Source organism: Ruditapes philippinarum, unplaced genomic scaffold (assembly GCF_026571515.1).
Source record: "Ruditapes philippinarum isolate M1 unplaced genomic scaffold, ASM2657151v2 ctg6522_1_1_1_1, whole genome shotgun sequence".
NCBI classification, from domain to species: Eukaryota; Metazoa; Mollusca; class Bivalvia; order Venerida; family Veneridae; genus Ruditapes; species Ruditapes philippinarum.
The window spans coordinates 84081-104793 of NW_026862269.1; the positions used below are offsets into that span (position 1 = coordinate 84081).

General features: G+C 30.6%; 1 long non-coding RNA gene across 4 annotated transcripts; it reads right to left on the minus strand.

Moving 5' to 3' along the window:
* Positions 1 to 11816: 11816 nt before the first annotated feature.
* On the minus strand, positions 11817 to 19919 carry LOC132718472 (uncharacterized). Of its 4 annotated transcripts, none has more exons than XR_009624091.1 (6): positions 19696 to 19916; positions 19389 to 19481; positions 18799 to 19084; positions 18355 to 18506; positions 12228 to 12320; positions 11817 to 11923 (listed from the first exon to the last, which is right to left on the minus strand). It is a non-coding gene; the product is annotated as an uncharacterized LOC132718472 (long non-coding RNA). The 4 variants fall into 4 exon arrangements; XR_009624090.1 differs by having other exon boundaries at positions 18979 to 19084; positions 19696 to 19912; XR_009624092.1 differs by having other exon boundaries at positions 18355 to 19084; positions 19768 to 19919.
* Between the last annotated feature and the right edge of the window lie 794 nt (positions 19920 to 20713).

The window sequence follows — 20713 nt, forward strand, 5'->3', positions numbered from 1 at the left end:
AAGGTAATTGAAATAATGCTAACATTAATGTTAATGTAATTATAATGTCATTAAGAAAAGGGTAATTAAAAAAATTGATTTTCATTCATATTATGCCATCAAAACAAAACAATACGGTAAAACGTTCTACAGAGATCTTTGTGTGCTATATACCCTTTTTGGCCGATGAATATTTCAATATTAACAACAAAAAATTGTCTATTAATTAGCCATACCTTAAGAAACATTCAGAAACTGCTCAATTCAAGTTTCTCTCCTCAGCTAAGTAGTTTTATAGTTTACATGTATGATTGAAACATATGTGAAACTGACCCTTGGTCATTTGCTGGCAGTATCAATTTGATAATTTATAAGTTTCAGAAAGTAATCATATTTAAGTCATTAATAGAGTCATAAGATTGATCTGAATATATGTTTATTTATTTTTATCAGAAATCGAGAAAATATTGTGCAGTTTTCGTTCCGGAATTTATAGTACTTTAGTTCTTTAAAGTGGTTTGGTCTACAATAGGCATATTTTCCAGAAGTACTTCCAATTTCGATAAAAACGAAATAAAATGTATCATTTTGGATATTCTTATAAACTATTTTTTATAGATGTTGATATTCAAAAGTTCTAAATTACTTAGTTTGAACACTTTTATGATGAATAATTCTGTTTTGTTCTAAAACAATTTATTATCTGCTTTATAAATATATGTTATATCGGGTCATGTATCTCACACTTTCCACCAGCATCCATATATAATAAATTCGTCGTTTGTTGTAATACACTATAAAATTAACTTTATTTATTGTATTACATACTTTCTCTTGTACACCAATTCACTTTAACCCTTTGTTTAAACGTTTCCTTTCAACAAAGACCCTTACCACACGCAAAATATCTTTAATGGATTTGTCCATTCTTTAATCTACACAAAATCAATTTTCATTTTAGGGACATTTTCGAAATATGTACTAGATTAATACGTACAATGCAGACTAATCTTGATCTACACTGCTTCCGTGGCTAGAAACAGTAGCAGTCATTCTGCCAACGATAAAAGAATGCCCATGATATTTATCTTAATCAAATAATGAAATGGAATACTCTACCTCCCTCATAAACAACGCTAAAATGCTGGTTCCCTGATCATGTACTAATGCAAACATGTTCGTTAAGATAAAGAAGTTGATGAGTAGAATCTGCTTGATTTATTGTTGATATTCAACATTAACTCCAGCTGGGATATTGATTGACTTAATGAAATGTTCATGTACGTTTCAATGGGTATTCTGAGTCCATTCATTTCAAATTAAAAACGTGCAGGATAGAAATGTACATTCATCGAATTTATTTCAATGTTGATTTTTCTTTTTGCTATCCTTTTCTTCATGAAACATTTACAACAATGCTATATATTCTCATTTTTTAACCAAATAGGACCGTGTGTTTTATATATTTACCATGGACTTGTGTGATAAGCAAACATTTCGGAAATTAAAATTTAATTATAAGCATGTTTGTGAATTAACTCTTAAAACTATATAGGTTAATGCCTTGCTGGAAATTATAATGAACGATTTTGAGTATTCAAACATTTATAAAATATGATTTAAAGGCATATACAACAGTTACATATAGACATATTTTGAAGAAAAAAACTGAAGATTGAATTCATTTAAACTTTGCATGATCTGTTCATATGATGACAAAACGTTTTACGCGAAAACAGTTTTGTCTCATCCAGGTCATCAGAAAATTTGATTAAGAAGTACAATATCACTAAAATTAATAAAACCTAATACTAGATTTACAGGATAGGATATGTTCTTCTATTTAGTATTTCTTGTTGTACAGACCTCCCAAGATCACAAGTGATAGATTTCCAAATTATCAACTGATAACGGTGTAACGAATGAAAAATTAGGGCGGAAGTGTAAATATAGCAATGAGGTGGAGCACATATTTAGGATGTTGAAAAACTTTTTGGGAACATGATTTGTGGGTTTTCAAATTCAAAATTACTCTTTGAGAATTTTTGACCTAGAAGTTTTTTTTACATATTCTCTAAACCGTAATCCACGGGAAGACCTAATCTGTATTTCGTATACACTTTCCATTTAAGTTATCTAGCTAGGGGCACTATGGTGACAAGGATGAGAAAATAACAATATATTAACCAATGTAAAATTATCTCACAAACCATCTGTTTATAAAATCATAAAATATAATTATTAAACCACCCTATTACAATGTTCTCCAACGAATATTTATATAACCGTATTATAAATGTAATGAGAAAATTTGAAACTGTACCATATCACATGTTTCCTCTTTTCTTTTTTACTTGTTATGTATATATATTTGTATTATTATACATAATTGTATGCATGATTTTCAAATAAATGGGGTTAATATGAAAAATTTTCAATTATATATAGGTTTAAAACATATTAAAATATCAAATTTGTACCTATTTTATTTAGCCTTTAAACACTTTTGTCACAGAATATTGGGACAACCCGCATACATGTATATATGAATTATGATAATACATTATGATAAGTATTTACAGGAATTGATGCTGTATTAGTATAACCATATATTATATGCGATGTGTGAAGTTGTCAGCACACACCGCCTGGCCTTGGCCGCTAGGTCGCCAACTTTACACATCTTATTATATGACCTTCTCGAAAACTTTTTAGCATTAGTTTGGGTTCTGTTTTCCTCAGAATCCATCGTGTTTTTTTCCAGTAATTCTAAACGATCTTGGACTCGAAAAGAAATCAGACGTTATACAGAGAGAGGGTTTAAAATATATGAGTTAAATGGGGGGGGGGGGGGGGCGGAATAGGAAAGATAAGGATTATGTCATCATGTCTTAAACGCCTAGATCTTTATCATAAATTATTTGAATCAGATAGACGGTTTTAGAAAGGCGAAACTGCTGCGTAGAGATTGCATCATTTCTTGACAAAAAACACGCTTATTTTTTATCTTGTCTTACGTTAAGAGACAAGTATACAGTTCTGACAGCCGAAATGATTATCTTTGTAGTTTTGAAAGGATTATATACAATGGTTATTCTTATTTATATGTTCAATATATAAAGGTAATTGAAATAATGCTAACATTAATGTTAATGTAATTATAATGTCATTAAGAAAAGGGTAATTAAAAAAATTGATTTTCATTCATATTATGCCATCAAAACAAAACAATACGGTAAAACGTTCTACAGAGATCTTTGTGTGCTATATACCCTTTTTGGCCGATGAATATTTCAATATTAACAACAAAAAATTGTCTATTAATTAGCCATACCTTAAGAAACATTCAGAAACTGCTCAATTCAAGTTTCTCTCCTCAGCTAAGTAGTTTTATAGTTTACATGTATGATTGAAGCATATGTGAAACTGACCCTTGGTCATTTGCTGGCAGTATCAATTTGATAATTTATAAGTTTTAGAAAGAATCATATTAAAGTCATTAATAGATTCATAAGATTGATCTGAATATATGTTTATTTATTTTATCAGAAATCGAGAAAATATTGTGCAGTTTTCGTTCCGGAATTTATAGTACTTTAGTTCTTTAAAGTGGTTTGGTCTACAATAGGCATATTTTCCAGAAGTACTTCCAATTTCGATAAAAACGAAATAAAATGTATCATTTTGGATATTCTTATAAACTATTTTTTATAGATGTTGATCTACAAAAGTTCTAAATTACTAGGTTTGAACACTTTTATGATGAATAATTCTGTTTTGTTCTAAAACAATTTATTATCTGCTATATAAATATATGTTATATCGGATCATGTATCTCACACTTTCCACCAGCATCCATATATAATAAATTCGTCGTTTGTTGTAATACACTATAAAATTAACTTTATTTATTGTATTACATACTTTCTCTTGTACACCAATTCACTTAAACCCTTTGTTTAAACGTTTCCTTTCAACAAAGACCCTTACCACACGCCAAATATCTTTAATGGATTTGTCCATTCCTTAATCTACACAAAATCAATTTTCATTTTAGGGACATTTTCGAAATATGTACTAGATTAATACGTACAATGCAGACTAATCTTGATCTACACTGCTTCCGTGGCTAGAAACAGTAGCAGTCATTCTGCCAACGATAAAAGAATGCCCATGATATTTATCTTAATCAAATAATGAAATGGAATACTCTACCTCTCTCATAAACAACGCTAAAATGCTGGTTCGCTGATCATGTACTAATGTAAACATGTTCGTTAAGATAAAGAAGTTGATGAGTAAAATCTGCTTGATTTATTGTTGATATTCAACATTAACTCCAGCTGGGATATTGATTGACTTAATGAAATGTTCATGTACGTTTCAATGGGTATTCTGAGTCCATTCATTTCAAATTAAAAACGTGCAGGATAGAAATGTACATTCATCGAATTTATTTCAATGTTGATTGTTCGCTTTGCTATCTTTTTCTTCATGAAACATTTACAACACTGCTATACATTCTCACTTTTTAACCAAATAGGAACGTTTGTTTAATATATCTTCCCCGGACTTGTGTGATAAGCAAACAATTCGGAAATTAAAGTTGAATAATAAGCATGTTTGTGAATTAATTCTTTAAACTATATAAGTTACTGTCTTGCTGGATATTATAATGAATGCTTTTGAGTATTCAAACATTTATAAAAATACGATTTAAGGCATATGCAACGGTGACATATAGACATATTTTGAAGAAAAAAGCTGAAGATTGAATTCATTTAAACTTTGCATGATCTTTGAATATGATGACAAAACATTTAATGCGAAAACAGTTTTGTCTCATCCAGGTCATCAGAAAAAAATTTGATTAAGAAGTACAATACCACTAAAATTAATAAAACTTATTACTAGATTTACAGGATAGGATATGTTCTTCTATTTTGTATTTCTTGTTGTACAGACCTCCCAAGGTCACAAGTGATAGATTTCCAAATTATCAACTGATAACGGTGTAACGAATGAAAAATTAGGGCGGAAGTGTAAATATAGCAGTGAGGTGGAGCACATAGGATGTTGAAAAACCTTTTGGGAACATGATTTGTGGGTTTTCAAATACAAAATTACTCTTTAAGAATTTTTGACTAAGAAGTTTTAAAAAATTGAGGAATCTTTTTGCTAGGATTATTTCCCATTTTAGACCAACAAATCTTCTGGTGTTTATAACTCTACCTACCATGTAATTAATTATAAGAACTATTCATAATTATTATACTCTTTTTACTTATTCTCTAAACCATAATCCACGGGAAGACCTTATCTATATATTTCGTATACACTTTTCGTTTAGGTTATCTAGCTGGGGACACTGTGGTGAAAAGGATGAGAAAATAACAGTATATAAACGAATGTAAAAGATTTCTCACAAATCATCTGTTTACAAATATCATCAAATATTATTATTAAACCACCCTTTTACAATGTTCTACAGCGAAAATAAATATAACCGTATTTCAAAACTATATTATAAATGTAATGTGAAAATTTGAAACTGTACCATATCACATGTTTCCTTTTTTTTAACTTGTTTTACATGTTTTGTATATTATACATAATTGTTAGTATGATTTTTCAGTAAATGGGGTCCCCCCTAAAAAAGAGCATGCTTAAGGTGCTCAATTACTGAGAAGAAGAACATGGTAATCACCTAAATGCCACCTTCTTTCTGTCCGCGCCGAAACCCTTTTTCTACCTCTTGGTCAATATCTACAATACTCACATTTACACATATTCTTGTATTAATCTTGTCTAAATCCCCTAAGAGGATACTTTTGGAAAACATCATGATTGATATAATATAGTATCTGAATGCAAATGTTATTGTAGATATCTATCTATAGTTTGTATTTAAAAAAAAAAATTAGATTAGCCAAATTATACACTTTCTTTTGTTTAAATCAATATATAGATATTATTTTTTCTTGTACATTTATGCAAAGTTTATAGTTAAAATGCTTTGTTTTGTAATTCATCATTCTGGCCTATCGACCTTTCTGATTATATTCCTGCGGATTTTAACTTGAACCGTGCATAATTCTATACAACTCCACTCAAAATTGATCTCTATTTCCTTATTAAAAACAATAGAAAGTGTATAATTTGGATATTCTGATATAATGTTTCTTGGAAAATAAATTAAATTTAATATTTAATATTAACATTTATATGATGAGAAACAAATCAAATCTTTTAAAACAATTTATAATCTGCCATGTATACATTGTAATATCAGATCATGTAGCTGATATTTACCAACGACACCCATTTGTTAAATTTTTTGAATTCATTGTATTATCACACTATGTATGATTATGATTATGTACTATGTACAAGTCAAAATAAAATAATGTTCTGTTCTGTTCTATAATTCTTCAGTGGTTTTGTTGTCAAATTCGATACTAAATATTTTCAATAAAACTATTTAAGCTATTCTGTACAGACCTCCCATCACAGACCTAAAATGATGAATTCAATCAAAGTTCTTTTAAAAATATTTTCACAGCAGACACACCTAACGCACGAATGAAAATTATTTCCCCAAGATGATGTGATTTTAAATAAGGCCGTGTTTGTTTATGAAGACAGTAGCAGGTGGCTTGTGTTGAATAAGTGTAGCTTTGAAGTGTTATAATTCTTTCATTGTTAAAGGCGTAAGAATTTGTACTTTTCACTATCTCTCTTGGACTGACTCATTCTAATTCAGTCTGCAATTAATATTCTTTTATTGTTTCATTGCCTTTGGGGTGCCTCCCCTATTCTGTCATAAATATGACAAATGTAATGTTTGTAAGTTTTTCTTTTTAAATCATTATCTATAATTCGTATTTTCATCGAAGTCTTCAAAATATTATCTTACTTTAATCATTAAAATATATGCGTTTATTTCTTATTGAAAAAAAATGGCTTAGACCTGATAGATAAATTTCTAATTACCTCCCTTTATTACCATGAAATGTAAATTTGGTAATATCTTTACAAATAATGCTTTTTGGAACTAACAATATTGATAAATCTTCATTTGAACATTATTTAATTGATATAAAAACATAAAAAATGTCTTACAGTATTTAAAAGTGTTATTTAAACAATGTGTGCAAATCTGTAAAATATCACTCATTAAGGGTACCAAGGCTTATGTAACTGTTGTTTATAAATCTTTACGCCTGTACGTGTTATTGTTTTATTTAGAAAATCAAAATCAAATTTAAGAACCTGTTCAAAGTATTACAGTGTGACTGACATCAGAGGATCATTCTAGTAACCTCCCAGTCAGTTACAAATATTGCATGGACCTCAGTCTCCTGTGTTTGTCCATTAAATGTTTGCTTCCAACTGATTGGTTACTATTGTGCGATGAGGCCCTCAAAGATGTGTAATATCTCTTAAATAATAATTCACTTTCGGCATCTTTCAATTTTGACAATTTGTTAATGTTTTATCGAAATGAGAATAATCTATTGAGTAACATACGATTACAAACTATAATATTTGCTCTATTAATCATAATAAGAAAACAAGCAGTTAAAACTATGCAGGAAAAGAGATGATACACATGTAAATGCTAACTTTCAGAAATGTAACTACAATAAAATATATTATAATCGTTACTTGTATTAATATAGCATATTTTATGGATTTGTGCTCTTTCTACAGTTTTAAAGTCAAACCAGCAAGTACAGTGACCTTTTATTATCATTTTTCTATCTCATTTAGTTAAGTATTGTAGAGAATTAAGTAATTGTACGAGAAAATGTGGTAAGGTGTCAGATAAATACATAATTATATGAGATATTGCGAGATAATAATAGATAACAATGTCATAAATTCTTGCATGCCTGATGTACAGTCTGGTTTTATCTGTGTACACAACGTTCTTTTGTTTCTCTATGAATTTATTTTCCGTTTTCGAGGATGGTTCAAAAGTCTTGTCTGACCCTTTTATTAATGACCTCCAATTTGCAAACTGGGGATAGTTTCAGATTACCTAGTAACATTTTATTCAACATTTAGACAAAAATTTTACAAGAACACTTCAAGGACTCTGATATATATTGAAGTAAATTTAGTAGAAAGTATCTGAACGATTTATGCCGATAAACAATTGTGCAAGGCAATATCATTTATCTTATTACAATATCCGGTTTCCTCTGTATTTATTATAGTAAGAAAGTTGTGTTTCATTGAAACTATGCGTTAAAGGGACTCCACACGAAGGGACTGGAAATATATTTTCGAGATTTGTGTACCATTTCATATATGTCTAGACTTATAACATGTCTGCGTTCCTTTTAATCAATCATGATTATCTTATTTTGCAAAATGGACCAATAGTGAAACAGGGCTTAGAATCAAACTAAAACCTTTTTACAATCTAACTCTGAGTACATTTCTGTATTACATTTTGCAGAATTTTCCATTTTAAGTGCATCACTTGATATAATTATGTTAGAACACGAAATCTTTGTACTTTTTACATTAATAAAAGCTCAAATCTCTATCAAGCCATATTGCATTGCGCCTGATCCATGTTTTATACATAAAAGTCTGTTATCCAGAGATAAGGAATTTGCCTCTGTTTATAGAAGTACATTTTATCATGATAACAAGAGGTTCAAGTAAGGTCAATGCCAAACAGTGTTAAGATAAAACATGATTGGTTGCACCATTAAAAGGGAAGCAAAAGTAAAGTTTGAGAAACATTCATCTTTTTTTGTTGTTGTTTTTTTCCTGTATTTTATATTTCTTTTTTTAAGCTGCATGCCTCCAGATGAACCTAAATATTTCAAGAAAATCAAACTTGAGAAAAATATAATATAAGTTTAAGAAAAGTGAAAACTTCAAGATTTAAGTAAAATTGTGCATGCTATGTACAATTAATGACTGATTTTGCAGTATTTATCAGCTTATTTCTACTGCGTTACTAACGCAGTTAGGACTATTCATAATCTTTAAAGTATTTTCTTTGTTCACTTCATAATATTTTACTTTTAAAAATATTTTCAACATTTTCATAAAAATTAGAAGGAATCTGAAGGCGTGCTACTTTAATTGTTATTTTTTTATCTTGTTCGATATGACGGAACTGTTGAACAAGGTTTCCTACTAACATACATTATTTGCTTTCTATTTCAGATTGTGGAGGAAACAATGGTTCCTGTAAAAAAACAACAAAAAAAAACAACATTTATTTTGGCTGTATGAAGACAAGAAATGCAGCAGAACGTCACCTGTATAAAGCAATGTAGTGTCAACACAAAATTCAGAGGGATACCTCTTATCCAACTCAATGCATATCAAGAAATACAATTCATGCAACTCTTGTATAAACCAATACAACACTGTATGCTATTTTTCATTCATGAATTTTGGTCTTTCTTAAAAATAGTTAAAGCAACAAATGTAGCATGTTTGTTTCTAAATTGGAGAAAAGTCTATTTTGCAGGAAAGTAAAATTGTCGTATAAAAGTATTGACCAGTTTAAGGCATGAAAAAAGTTTTTCCAGAATAAATTAAATAAAAAAGGCATCTTTTGAAGAACTGTGATATTATAAGAAAAGTATTAGTGATTCATAAGAACATGCATTGGTAAGGTTTCTGACTCATTCTAACATTGTAAAATATGAAATAATTCAGTCGGCAAAAACAAATATCGCCCAAATGACCGCTTGAATGTATATGAGTGACAATAAAGTCTGTTTAAAAAAATCATCATTTCGCATATTTGATATAACTAGGTACATTGGACTATGCTATTTACACTAATTTGTACATTTTTATCATCATCTAAAACACATTAATTCATTAAACACCTTTATGATTTCAATGATATCAGATTTTATTTCAACAGAGACTCATTTCAGTTGGCTTCCATAGACGATAATAATGTCAATTTTTATCTTTCAAAGTAATTATACTCGTTGTAAAAAGTAAGTATAAATATACTCTTGTTCGGCTATGAGAAACAGAGACAGACTGCCGGATTGTAATAAAAAAGTGTAAAAATAATAAAGGTTTATAACATATAGATAACAAAATGATATTCACCAGGAACAATGTTTTCTGTAAAGAAACAGACTCATTATTCATATCTAGATCATATCTCCTTTCAACAACTTTCCAGATCACCGTCTTGGTATTTGCCTTGAAAATAAAAAGTATTTGCTTATATTCAGTTCTCGTTTTGAGCAAACAAAATGCATTAGACATTTTTATTAATAGTAATTGTAAATGGGCCCATGCTCAACATAAACCAATACATGCAGTGTACTTTTCTTGACATGTATGTACTATTTTATAAGTGATAAATCAACATAACCCAAAGCTTCACATTCATCAGTTAAAAATTGGCATACTTGTGTGATCGAATAACTTAAATTGCCAGTCAATAAATAAATACATATTGCTCGTTTTGCTTGTTCAATAATGTGCATTTTTGCAACTGAAAATTATTTTATTTTAGAAAACATTACACCAATTTATTTAAAAGTGTCTACAATTTCTAAAACATTATTATCTACAGAAATACTTCTGAGTGGGGACCATGACCCTTGTTTTATCCAAGTTTATTTTTAACATCCACGTTTTTCTATAATTAGAAAAAGTATTCAACACTGATATTAAAATCTTTTCCCGTCTTTGCAAAAAGAATGGTATCGTCAGCATACAACAAAATAGCTAATTTCAAAGTTTTTTTCAACGTTGTCATCGTCTTATACATGTACAATTGATACATCGTTATTGCATTATTGTAATTTATGATAAGTTAATCTTATTTGTGCAAGTATTGGCCTGTATTTTGCAGTTTCTAAAAAAATGAAGATCATTATAGACCTTTCGTATATAAAAATGTATTGAAATTCATGATTTTTCAAGTAAGAATTTACTACGCCGACCGCTCGTTGAATATTCACTGATATGACTCAAGGACGGACTTACAATTGCTCTTGATTTCTTATTAGTATTTCACATCGAGGTGGAAAAGATTGGATATTTTGTATATCTGACATTTAAAGCTCTGATGCTAATGATAACACTCGGCAGAAATGACTTGATACTATTTCACATTACATGTCCCACTCCTTTCACCCTTATGTCCGCTCTAGGTTTCTTAAAAGTGTCGGGGCCGCGTCCTGTGAACGTTGCCTTTGCCTTGTTGATCTTTATTCTTGTTTTTTCACCATCCGCCAGACTAAATTATAGACACATTTAGATTTGATCTTTATCGTAGAAATGGCTAATTGACTGACAGTAAGTGTATAAGTACTACGATGTTTAAATCATTACTGCTCCTGTTGTTAGTTAATTAGTTGGTTAGTTGGTTAGTTAGTTAGTTATTATTTAGTTTGGTTGTGTTTTTTTTTCAACATTAACTCCAGCTGAATATTGATTGACTTAATGAAATGTTCATGTACGTTTCAAGTGGTGTTCCGAGGGTTCATTTATTTCATATTAAAACTGTGTAGGAAAGAAATATCTATTCATCATTTACTTCGTTGTTTAATGTTCTGGTTGCTATTTTGATTTTCAATGATCATTTACAACAATGCTTTGCATTCTCACGTTTTTACCGAATAGGACCGTTTGTTTAATATATATACCCCGGGTTTATCTTATAAGCACATATTTCTTAAATTAAAGGTGAAATTAAAAGCACGTGTTACCTTTGGTTACTTTGTATCTAAATAAAAGATTACAAATCCAAATAGGCTTGGGTTCACATATAGATTTATTAATAGTTCACTGTGTTATGTTGATAAACAAATAAATATAAATAATCACTGTATCCTCTTAAAATGTCTCAAACCATTATATCACTGTTCCTGCACTCTGTTTCACATTACAGTATCACAGTCAACTAGAGTACCTAGTTAACAAGTCCAGCACACTGAAAACATACAAAATGTCACTAAATGCCTATTCACTTAATGTCTCATCTTTACAGGGTTATCTCCCTCTAATTCACAATATATAATGTTAAAAACACATTAAATCATAATGATCAATAGTTCACATATGATACTTGTTATTAAGTGGTTCTAGTGGCTTTATCTTAACCCTTAACAATAATATCAAGTTACATTAAAATATATTACAGTTACATTACATACATACAATAAATGGTCAGTTAAAAGTTACAGCAATAACTTACACATAATAATACACAATTATAATATATAATGATGACTTACCAATTTGTGGAATTGTATGCTCTAAACAATATCAAACCATCTAGTTAACTTTACTCCAATCAACAAACACTTCACTCACACAGTGACTGGGTGCTGCAAATTATCAAATTAAGGATGCATATTATTAAGAACAATGTGCATGACAGAAAGAGTTAAGTGATGTTAAAAAGAAATGCTATTTCTGAACCATCTCAATTCTTTACTCAATTCTAAATACATGAAAATCATGAATTTACTTCTCAAATAAATATACACTGTTTACATGAAATACAGAAGTTATTGCCGAACAATAAACTTTAAAATATACCATAATACTTATTCCAAATCCTTAAAACAAATAAAACAAATCATAAGCCCAATTATTCTCTATTGAAAATACTTTTCAACTCCCGCAAAAATCATCAAACTAAACACATTTGGAGGGAAATACAAAGCGATCATCTGATTGGTTAAAATACAATTAAAAATAATAATCCAAGGGAAGTAACTGGAATCAACCCAACTGTATTTAAAGCACGAAAAGATGACCCTGTTACACACTTCCCCTCCTTGGAAAAACCTTGCAATTCTATGTATTTTCAGAAATCATAAAACATAGACACATGTATGCCTTAAATAAGGACATTTGATTTTTATTTATACATTTCAATGCAAAATTCGTATTTCGACATAACATTTCAAAATCATTTCATGATCGCGTCTACAACTTTATGTGCTACTTCAGAATCCACATCATTGAGTACTACTGATGTCATAAGTACGTTCAAAGCATGAAGCTTAGAATCATATGGTCTCAAAGCCACCATCCGGTTCATTTGATAGGAGTCAAAACATTTTGGTTGTCTTCTCTCTCTTTTAGACTTTCTAGGAGTAGGTTTTGGTGGAAAGGTTTCCTCTCCATTTTCAGTTTCTTGTATTTCTTCAGTTTCACTTTGTGTATTCTGTTAATCATTCTGTGTACTATGTTCATCATCTTGTGTATTTTGTTCCTCATTCTGTATATTTTGTTCATTCTTCACCTCTATCTCCTTTATTTCAATATTTTCTATGTCACTCTCATGAGAATCCACTATATGACTTGGTTCAGCAATGTCTATATCTGTTATGTTCAATATTGTGCTCATTTTTACCCTCTAATTCCTCTGTTGTTTCATCTGTTTCATGATGTAATGTTTCTTGTGGTTCTTCATCTGGTTCCTCCTCTGGTAAAGTGTCTGTTTCAACACTCACCACACCTTTCTCAATATCTACTTCTATCTTCTTATCACTATGGTCTTCTTCTTTAGAGTCACTATCTTCATTTGTCTTTGAATCATTTAAGTTGTTCTTTTGTTTTAGTTCTATAGAACTCTTGTTATCACTGTTCTTCTTGGGATTATTATGGGCGTCCCCATTGCCGCATGTATAAAATACATAACTGCTCCCAACCTCCGAATCTGTTTCTTCTGAATCCTCTGATTCATCTCTTGTGACGTCACCTTTACTTTTATCATTTGTTTCACTCTCTCCTTTATTTGGTCCTTCACTTCCTATTTTTGTGTTTTTGTTGGAAGACATCCTCTTCTTCGGTACCGGTCTGAATTCCTTGTTATTAACACTCTCTACATTTTCAATTCTCATATTTAACTCTTCTGGACCACTTCTGATGTTTTCTTGTACTGGATACAAATGATTCCTGTGTAATGTCTTTATAATACCAGTATGTTCTGACTTAACCTTGAACCTGGTATATCTGCTTTGGTGTCTTACCAAAAAACTCTTCTTCTTTTTGGTCTTTTGTTTTCCTTTTTTCTAATTTTCACAAAACCTTTTCTCCCACTGAAATTTTTCCGTTTGGGTTTTCTATCAAAATTTCTTTTGTTCCCTTTCTCTTTTTTTGTTTTTCTATTTGTCTTTTGTACAAAATTTTTCTTGAGTCATCTATATATTCTGTTGGGGTTTTTTATTGTTTTTTCGTATTGGCAAAATTTTTGGGAATTTTTCTTTTCTCCCCAAAACATTTTTCATATGGGGAATCTTTGAGTTTCATTGGTTGCTTTTGTAGCATAGACAAAGATGGATATGTTTCTTCCAACATTTTTTAAGTTTCTAAGGTGCCCAAATGTCTAATAACTTCGTTAAATGTTCCAGCTCCATTTCCCTTGGGTATAGACTGAAGTTCTTGACTTTTTCATATTGGTGATGTTACAGAGTTCTTTCATGATTTCAGATTGGAAATTTGCTCCTTGATCAGAATGAATAGATGTCGGAATTCCATAATGAACTATAAAATTGTTGTAAAATGCTTCTGCAGTTGTTTTCGCAGTTTGATTTTTTGTAGGTATCGCCATAGCAAATTTCGTGAAATGGTCTGTAATAACAAGGATGTTTGCTATACCTCCCTTGGCAGGCTCAAGTGTTAAGTAGTCCATGCAGACCATCTCAAGTGGGTGTGTTGTTTCAATATTGATCAATGGTGCACGTGTGTTGGTGTTTGTTTTTCTTCGGAGACATCTGTTACACTTCGAAACCCAATTGTCGACATCAATAGACATTCTTGGCCAATAAAATCTTTCACGAAGTAAAGCGAGAGTTCTTTCTCTACCCGGATGACCTACGTTATCATGAAGTCCTGATAATATATCATGTCTATAACACTTTGGTATAACCAATTGATTGATGTTGTCTTTCTCCACATGTTTGTATAAAATGCCTCTCTTTAAGTGTAATTTGTCATAATTCCTTCTCATAATACTATCATCTTTGTCCCAACTCTTAGGTGGTAGCTTTTTATCAATAACAGCGCGACGCCATTTCTCTATTATTCGATCTTGTCTTTGATTTCGTCTGATTTCTCGAAATTCTATCTGTGCCATGGGTTGGCTTGGATTTTCAGTTGCATCAATTATGTCTATATCAGTTGGTAGAGTTTCAAAGTATGGCGGTGGAATTATACTACTGCATATTGTTTTTATCACATTAGTTTTATCATTTCCTTTCCATTATCTTGAACAATCTGTTGATATGGATATCGTGACATTCCATCAGCGTCTGCATTATTAACTCCTGGTCTATACACTATGTCGAAATCAAACTCTCCTAAAGCTGAAGTCCATCGTTGACCTGTTGCGTCCAGCTTAGCCGATGTCAATACATGTGTGAGAGGATTGTTATCTGTCACCACTGTGAAGTGTTTCAATGCTAAGTAGTCGGCAAACTTTTCTGTGACAGCCCATTTAAGAGCTAAGAATTCTAGCTTGAATGCGGAGTAATTTCTCTCTGATTTTGTAAGTGAGCGACTAGCGTAGGCGATAACTCTCTTGACATTATCTTGTATTTGATAAAGTACACTGCCAAGTGCTTTCGTCGATGCATCTGTATGCAGCTCAAACGGTAACTCAAAATCGGGGTATGCAAGTATTGATGGAGATGATAAAGTTATTTTCAGTTGATCAAAAATTTCTTGTTCTTTATCTGTCCATATCCATTCTTTTGTAGCCTTTTTAGATTTTTTTGGTGAAGTTGGCGGAAGAAGTTCTGATAGTGGTCGTGTAATTTGTTAGAATCCTTTAATGAAACGACGGTAGTATGAGGCAAATGCTAGAAAAGATCGAAGTTCATCAGCATTCTTTGGCGTAGGCCAGTTTTTTATTTTCTCTATCTTGGTTGGATCAGTCTCGATGCCTTGTTCGCTTACAACATATCCTAAGAAGTTCACTTTCTGTTGAATAAAGAAGCACTTTTCTGGAGATAATTTGAGATTACATTCTTGAAGTTTGTTAAGTACTAGAACTAGATTTTGTAGATGTTCTTCGAAAGTTTTGCTGAAAATAATTAAATCATCCAGATATATGATACACACTTTCATATTTAAGTCTCAGAGACATTCTTCCATCAATCTTTGGTAAGTGGCTGGCGAATTCGAAAGTCCGAACGGCATTTTAACATATTCGAAAAATCCAAGTGGTCCTACAGTAAAGGCTGTCCTCTCCTTGTGAGTTTCTTCTATTTCTACTTGGTGATATCCTGCCTTTTGATCAATTGTACTAAAATATTTGCTTCCTTTTAAAACATCAAAAACTTCTTCAATCCGAGGTAATGCGTATGAATCCTTAACACTCTTGTTGTTCAACATTCTGTAATCAACACACATTCTTAATTTCCCATTTTTCTTTCTGACTAATACTACATTAGAACACCATGGTGACCTTGACTTTCTTATAATTCCCGCTGCGAGTAATTGTTCCAGGTGGTTTCTAATTTCGTCTATCATCATTGGTGGAATTCTCCTGTGTCGTTGTTTGAAAGGTGTTTCGTCAAGTAAATCTATCCTATGTTTAATTTTATTACAACTGCCAATATCAGTATCGCCTGTTGAAAAAATAGCTTTATGTTTATTTAGGACATCTTTAATTTGTTGAGTTTCTTTTGGTGTTAGCTGGTTACCGTCATCTATGTGTAAATCATTTATGATAGAATCGTATGTTCCTTTTCCTTCAATCTTATCAAATACTTCTTGATCAACTGACACGGGTTGTAACTCACAGATTATTGCTCTTGAAGAAATAGTACAAGTGTTCATTGTCAGATTTGAAACGTTGACTGTGATAGACTTGTTTTTCCCATGTTCATAATGTGTTACTGCTGGTGTAATGTCTAAGTAGGATGGTAAGCTACTGTCTTCACATTCTTGTATTATTGCTGTAGTCGGTTGAAATTCAAGTTCTTTATCAGTATAGCATGTAATATGAACAGATTCATTTGGTCTAATTGTAACCTTTCCTGGCATTGCGCTTCTAAGTACAGCTAACCTATTTTTGTTTCGTTTTAATTCCCTTTCTCGAATAACCAAACATCTGAATGACAAGTACCATGTTGTGTGTAGATCTGCTTCTTGAAGAAATTTATCACCGAAGTTGCTCTGGCATTCTTTAAGTAATTCTTGCAGTATGTTTGTACCAATTATGACAGGAGTTCTATATGAATAATCAGTATCTGGTGTAACAAGAAATAAACAAAGTCGAGCTACTAAGTAGCTACTTTCTCAAACGAAACGTTATTTATTTAAACTTATTTACAAAAAACTTTATTTTTGTAAATATAAATGTAATTATTTAAGAATTATTCACAAAATCCTTTTTTTGCAAACAATTCAGTACAAAATTATTTCACTTAGCAGGGAGTACTTTATATTTTATTTGTTGATTTATATTTATTTATATCTGTTAAATAAATACTTTCTTTTAAGTTTTACAGTTTACTATAATTTTACATTAATTAATTATTTAATTTTAAAAAATTACTTGTCAATTAATTTTTTTCACTTAGTTTTGTATACAATTTCGCTCAAAGTGTCACAGTTGTCAGTGCACACACAAGCCTGATAATCTATATACTATCCTAATTATAGACTACACCTGTAACTAAAATAGTTACTAAACTATAATGTCATGTGATTCAGTCACATATCAGTCAGGTAGTCAATGACGTCATGGAAATTCCAATATCAGTAGAACCAATTATCTTATAGTATAGATTTTGGGAAAATACTCTTCCTTGACCTTTTAATGAAAATAAACACACATGTAAATGGCAGGAAAATAAACAACACACAAACAGTTTAAGGCCACCTTTATGGTTCGAAATTAATAGACAAATGAAATTATTATTCCTCTAGAAATTAACTCGGACAACAAGAACCAATATTTCTTTTAATGATTGATCACTTAGGAAAGTAAATAACTTCTGATATTTTGCACCAGTTCAATGCAACAAGAGGTCAAAATCTAGGTCAATGTTTGTTTACATTTTTGATAAAAATTTATAGACTTGAGATGGTTCTTAAATAGCCTTTTTGTGTTAAATATTAAATATATTTGGAGTTAAGGCTATAAGGTGGTGCTAGGGTATACAGACAGTAGAACTTTGGTGAAATAGAATACTATTACCAATTAATTTTAAACATGCAATGGTGAATCTCACTCGGGCTTACATATGTATTTCATACCACATAGAATAATCACATAATCATGTCAGGAATTGCAGCAATTATTTACAGTGAATAACTATAAGTAATTTAATCAATATGTATATTCACTGTGGATCACTGCAATTTCTGAACAAGTTTACAATATTTTCTTTTACTTACAACCAAGTTGTTACAAGCCACTAGACCACACCTTTATAAACCACACATAATTCATGCACCAATAACTGTCAGATACACTGTTGACTCCTGAGTAGACTGTCTACACAAGTGAAAATGCTCCTCCTCTGATGTTCAGTTGAAATTACTTCCTTCTAAAAACAGCAAGGTGTAAAGTAGATCTATCTCATACATATATGTTGATGACACTGTCAAACTTGGTATTTGATTTCACAATAAATGTAGTTTGACAATAATTATAAATCTTTAATGAAACTTTAAAGATCTTACTTCAGTCCTTCAAGGTATATTCAGGTTCTTTCATCAAAGTTTACTTAATTCATAGTACAAAAGTTTAATGTAACACAGATTGTAAATATAGTTCTTCACTATTTTGTTCAGTACTAAATTAATGAAAAATGATCATAATTCGAAGTGATTATTTACTATAAATGTCCTCATAGTCTTGTTATGCACCCGGTCCCCCGTTGGGCGCCAAATGTTACCTTTGGTTACTTTGTATCTAAATAAAAGATTACAAATCCAAATAGGCTTGGGTTCACATATAGATTTATTAATAGTTCACTGTGTTATTATGTTGATAAACAAATAAATATAAATAATCACTGTATCCTCTTAAAATGTCTCAAACCATTATATCACTGTTCCTGCACTCTGTTTCACATTACACTATCACAGTCAACTAGAGTACCTAGTTAACAAGTCCAGCACACTGAAAACATACAAAATGTCACTAAATGCCTATTCACTTAATGTCTCATCTTTACAGGGTTATCTTCCTCTAATTCACAATATATAATGTTAAAAACACATTAAATCATAATGATCAATAGTTCACATATGATACTTGTTATTAAGTGGTTCTAGTGGCTTTATCTTAACCCTTAACAATAATATCAAGTTACATTAAAATATATTACAGTTACATTACATACATACAATAAATGGTCAGTTAAAAGTTACAGCAATAACTTACACATAATAATACACAATTATAATATATAATGATGACTTACCAATTTGTGGAATTGTATGCTCTAAACAATATCAAACCATCTAGTTAACTTTACTCCAATCAACAAACACTTCACTCACACAGTGACTGGGTGCTGAAAATTATCAAATAAAGGATGCGTATTATTAAGAACAATGTGCATGACAGAAAGAGTTAAGTGATGTTAAAAAGGAATGCTATTTCTGAACCATCTCAATTCTTTACTCAGTTCTAAATACATGAAAATCATGAATTTACTTCTCAAATAAATATACACTGTTTACATGAAATACAGAAGTTATTGCCGAACAATAAACTTTAAAATATACCATAATACTTATTCCAAATCCTTAAAACAAATAAAACAAATCATAAGCCCAATTATTCTCTATTGAAAATACTTTTCAACTCCCGCAAAAATCATCAAACTAAACACATTTGGAGGGAAATACAAAGCGATCATCTGATTGGTTAAAAATACAATTAAAAATAATAATCCAAGGGAAGTAACTGGAATCAACCCAACTGTATTTAAAGCACGAAAAGATGACCCTGTTACACACGTTTGTGAATAACCTCTTGTAATTTGTAAGTCACTGCCTTGCAGGATTTTTGAATGAATGATTTTAAATATTCAATCATTTTTCCGTATTAAAACACGCGAAAATATTATTTAAAGGCATACGCAACAGTTACGCATAGGCACATTTGGAAGAATACAAGTTGAATGATTGGTTCATTTAGACTTTGTATGATCTTTGAATATGATGATAAAACATTTTACGCGAAAACAGTGTCATCAGACGATATGATCCAGAATTACAACACGACTTAAATTAATAAAATTTAGTACTAGATTAACATGATAGGATATGTTCTATTTTGTATTTCTTGTTGTACAGACCTCCCAAGATCACAAGTGATAGATTTCCAAATTATCACCTGATAACAGTGTAACGAATGAAAAATAAGGTCGAAAGTGTGAAAATAGCAGTGAGGTGGAGCACAGAGGATGTTGAAAAACTTTTGAGGAACATGATTTTGGGTGGGGGGGGGGTCAAATTCCAAATTACAAAAATAACAAAAAACAGAGCATGCCTAGGGTGCTCAGTTACTGAGAGAAAGTACATGGTAATGACCTAAATGCTACCTTCTTTCTGTCCGCGCCGAACCTTTTATTCTATCTCTTAAATATTTTTCTTGGTCAATATCTACAATTTTCACATTTACTCATAACAATAATAATAATCTTGTCTAAATTTTAAAAAAATGTAATTTTCTATCTATAATATATATTTGAAAAAAAAAATTCGAAATGATAAATTGTCTGATGTTTTAATCAATATA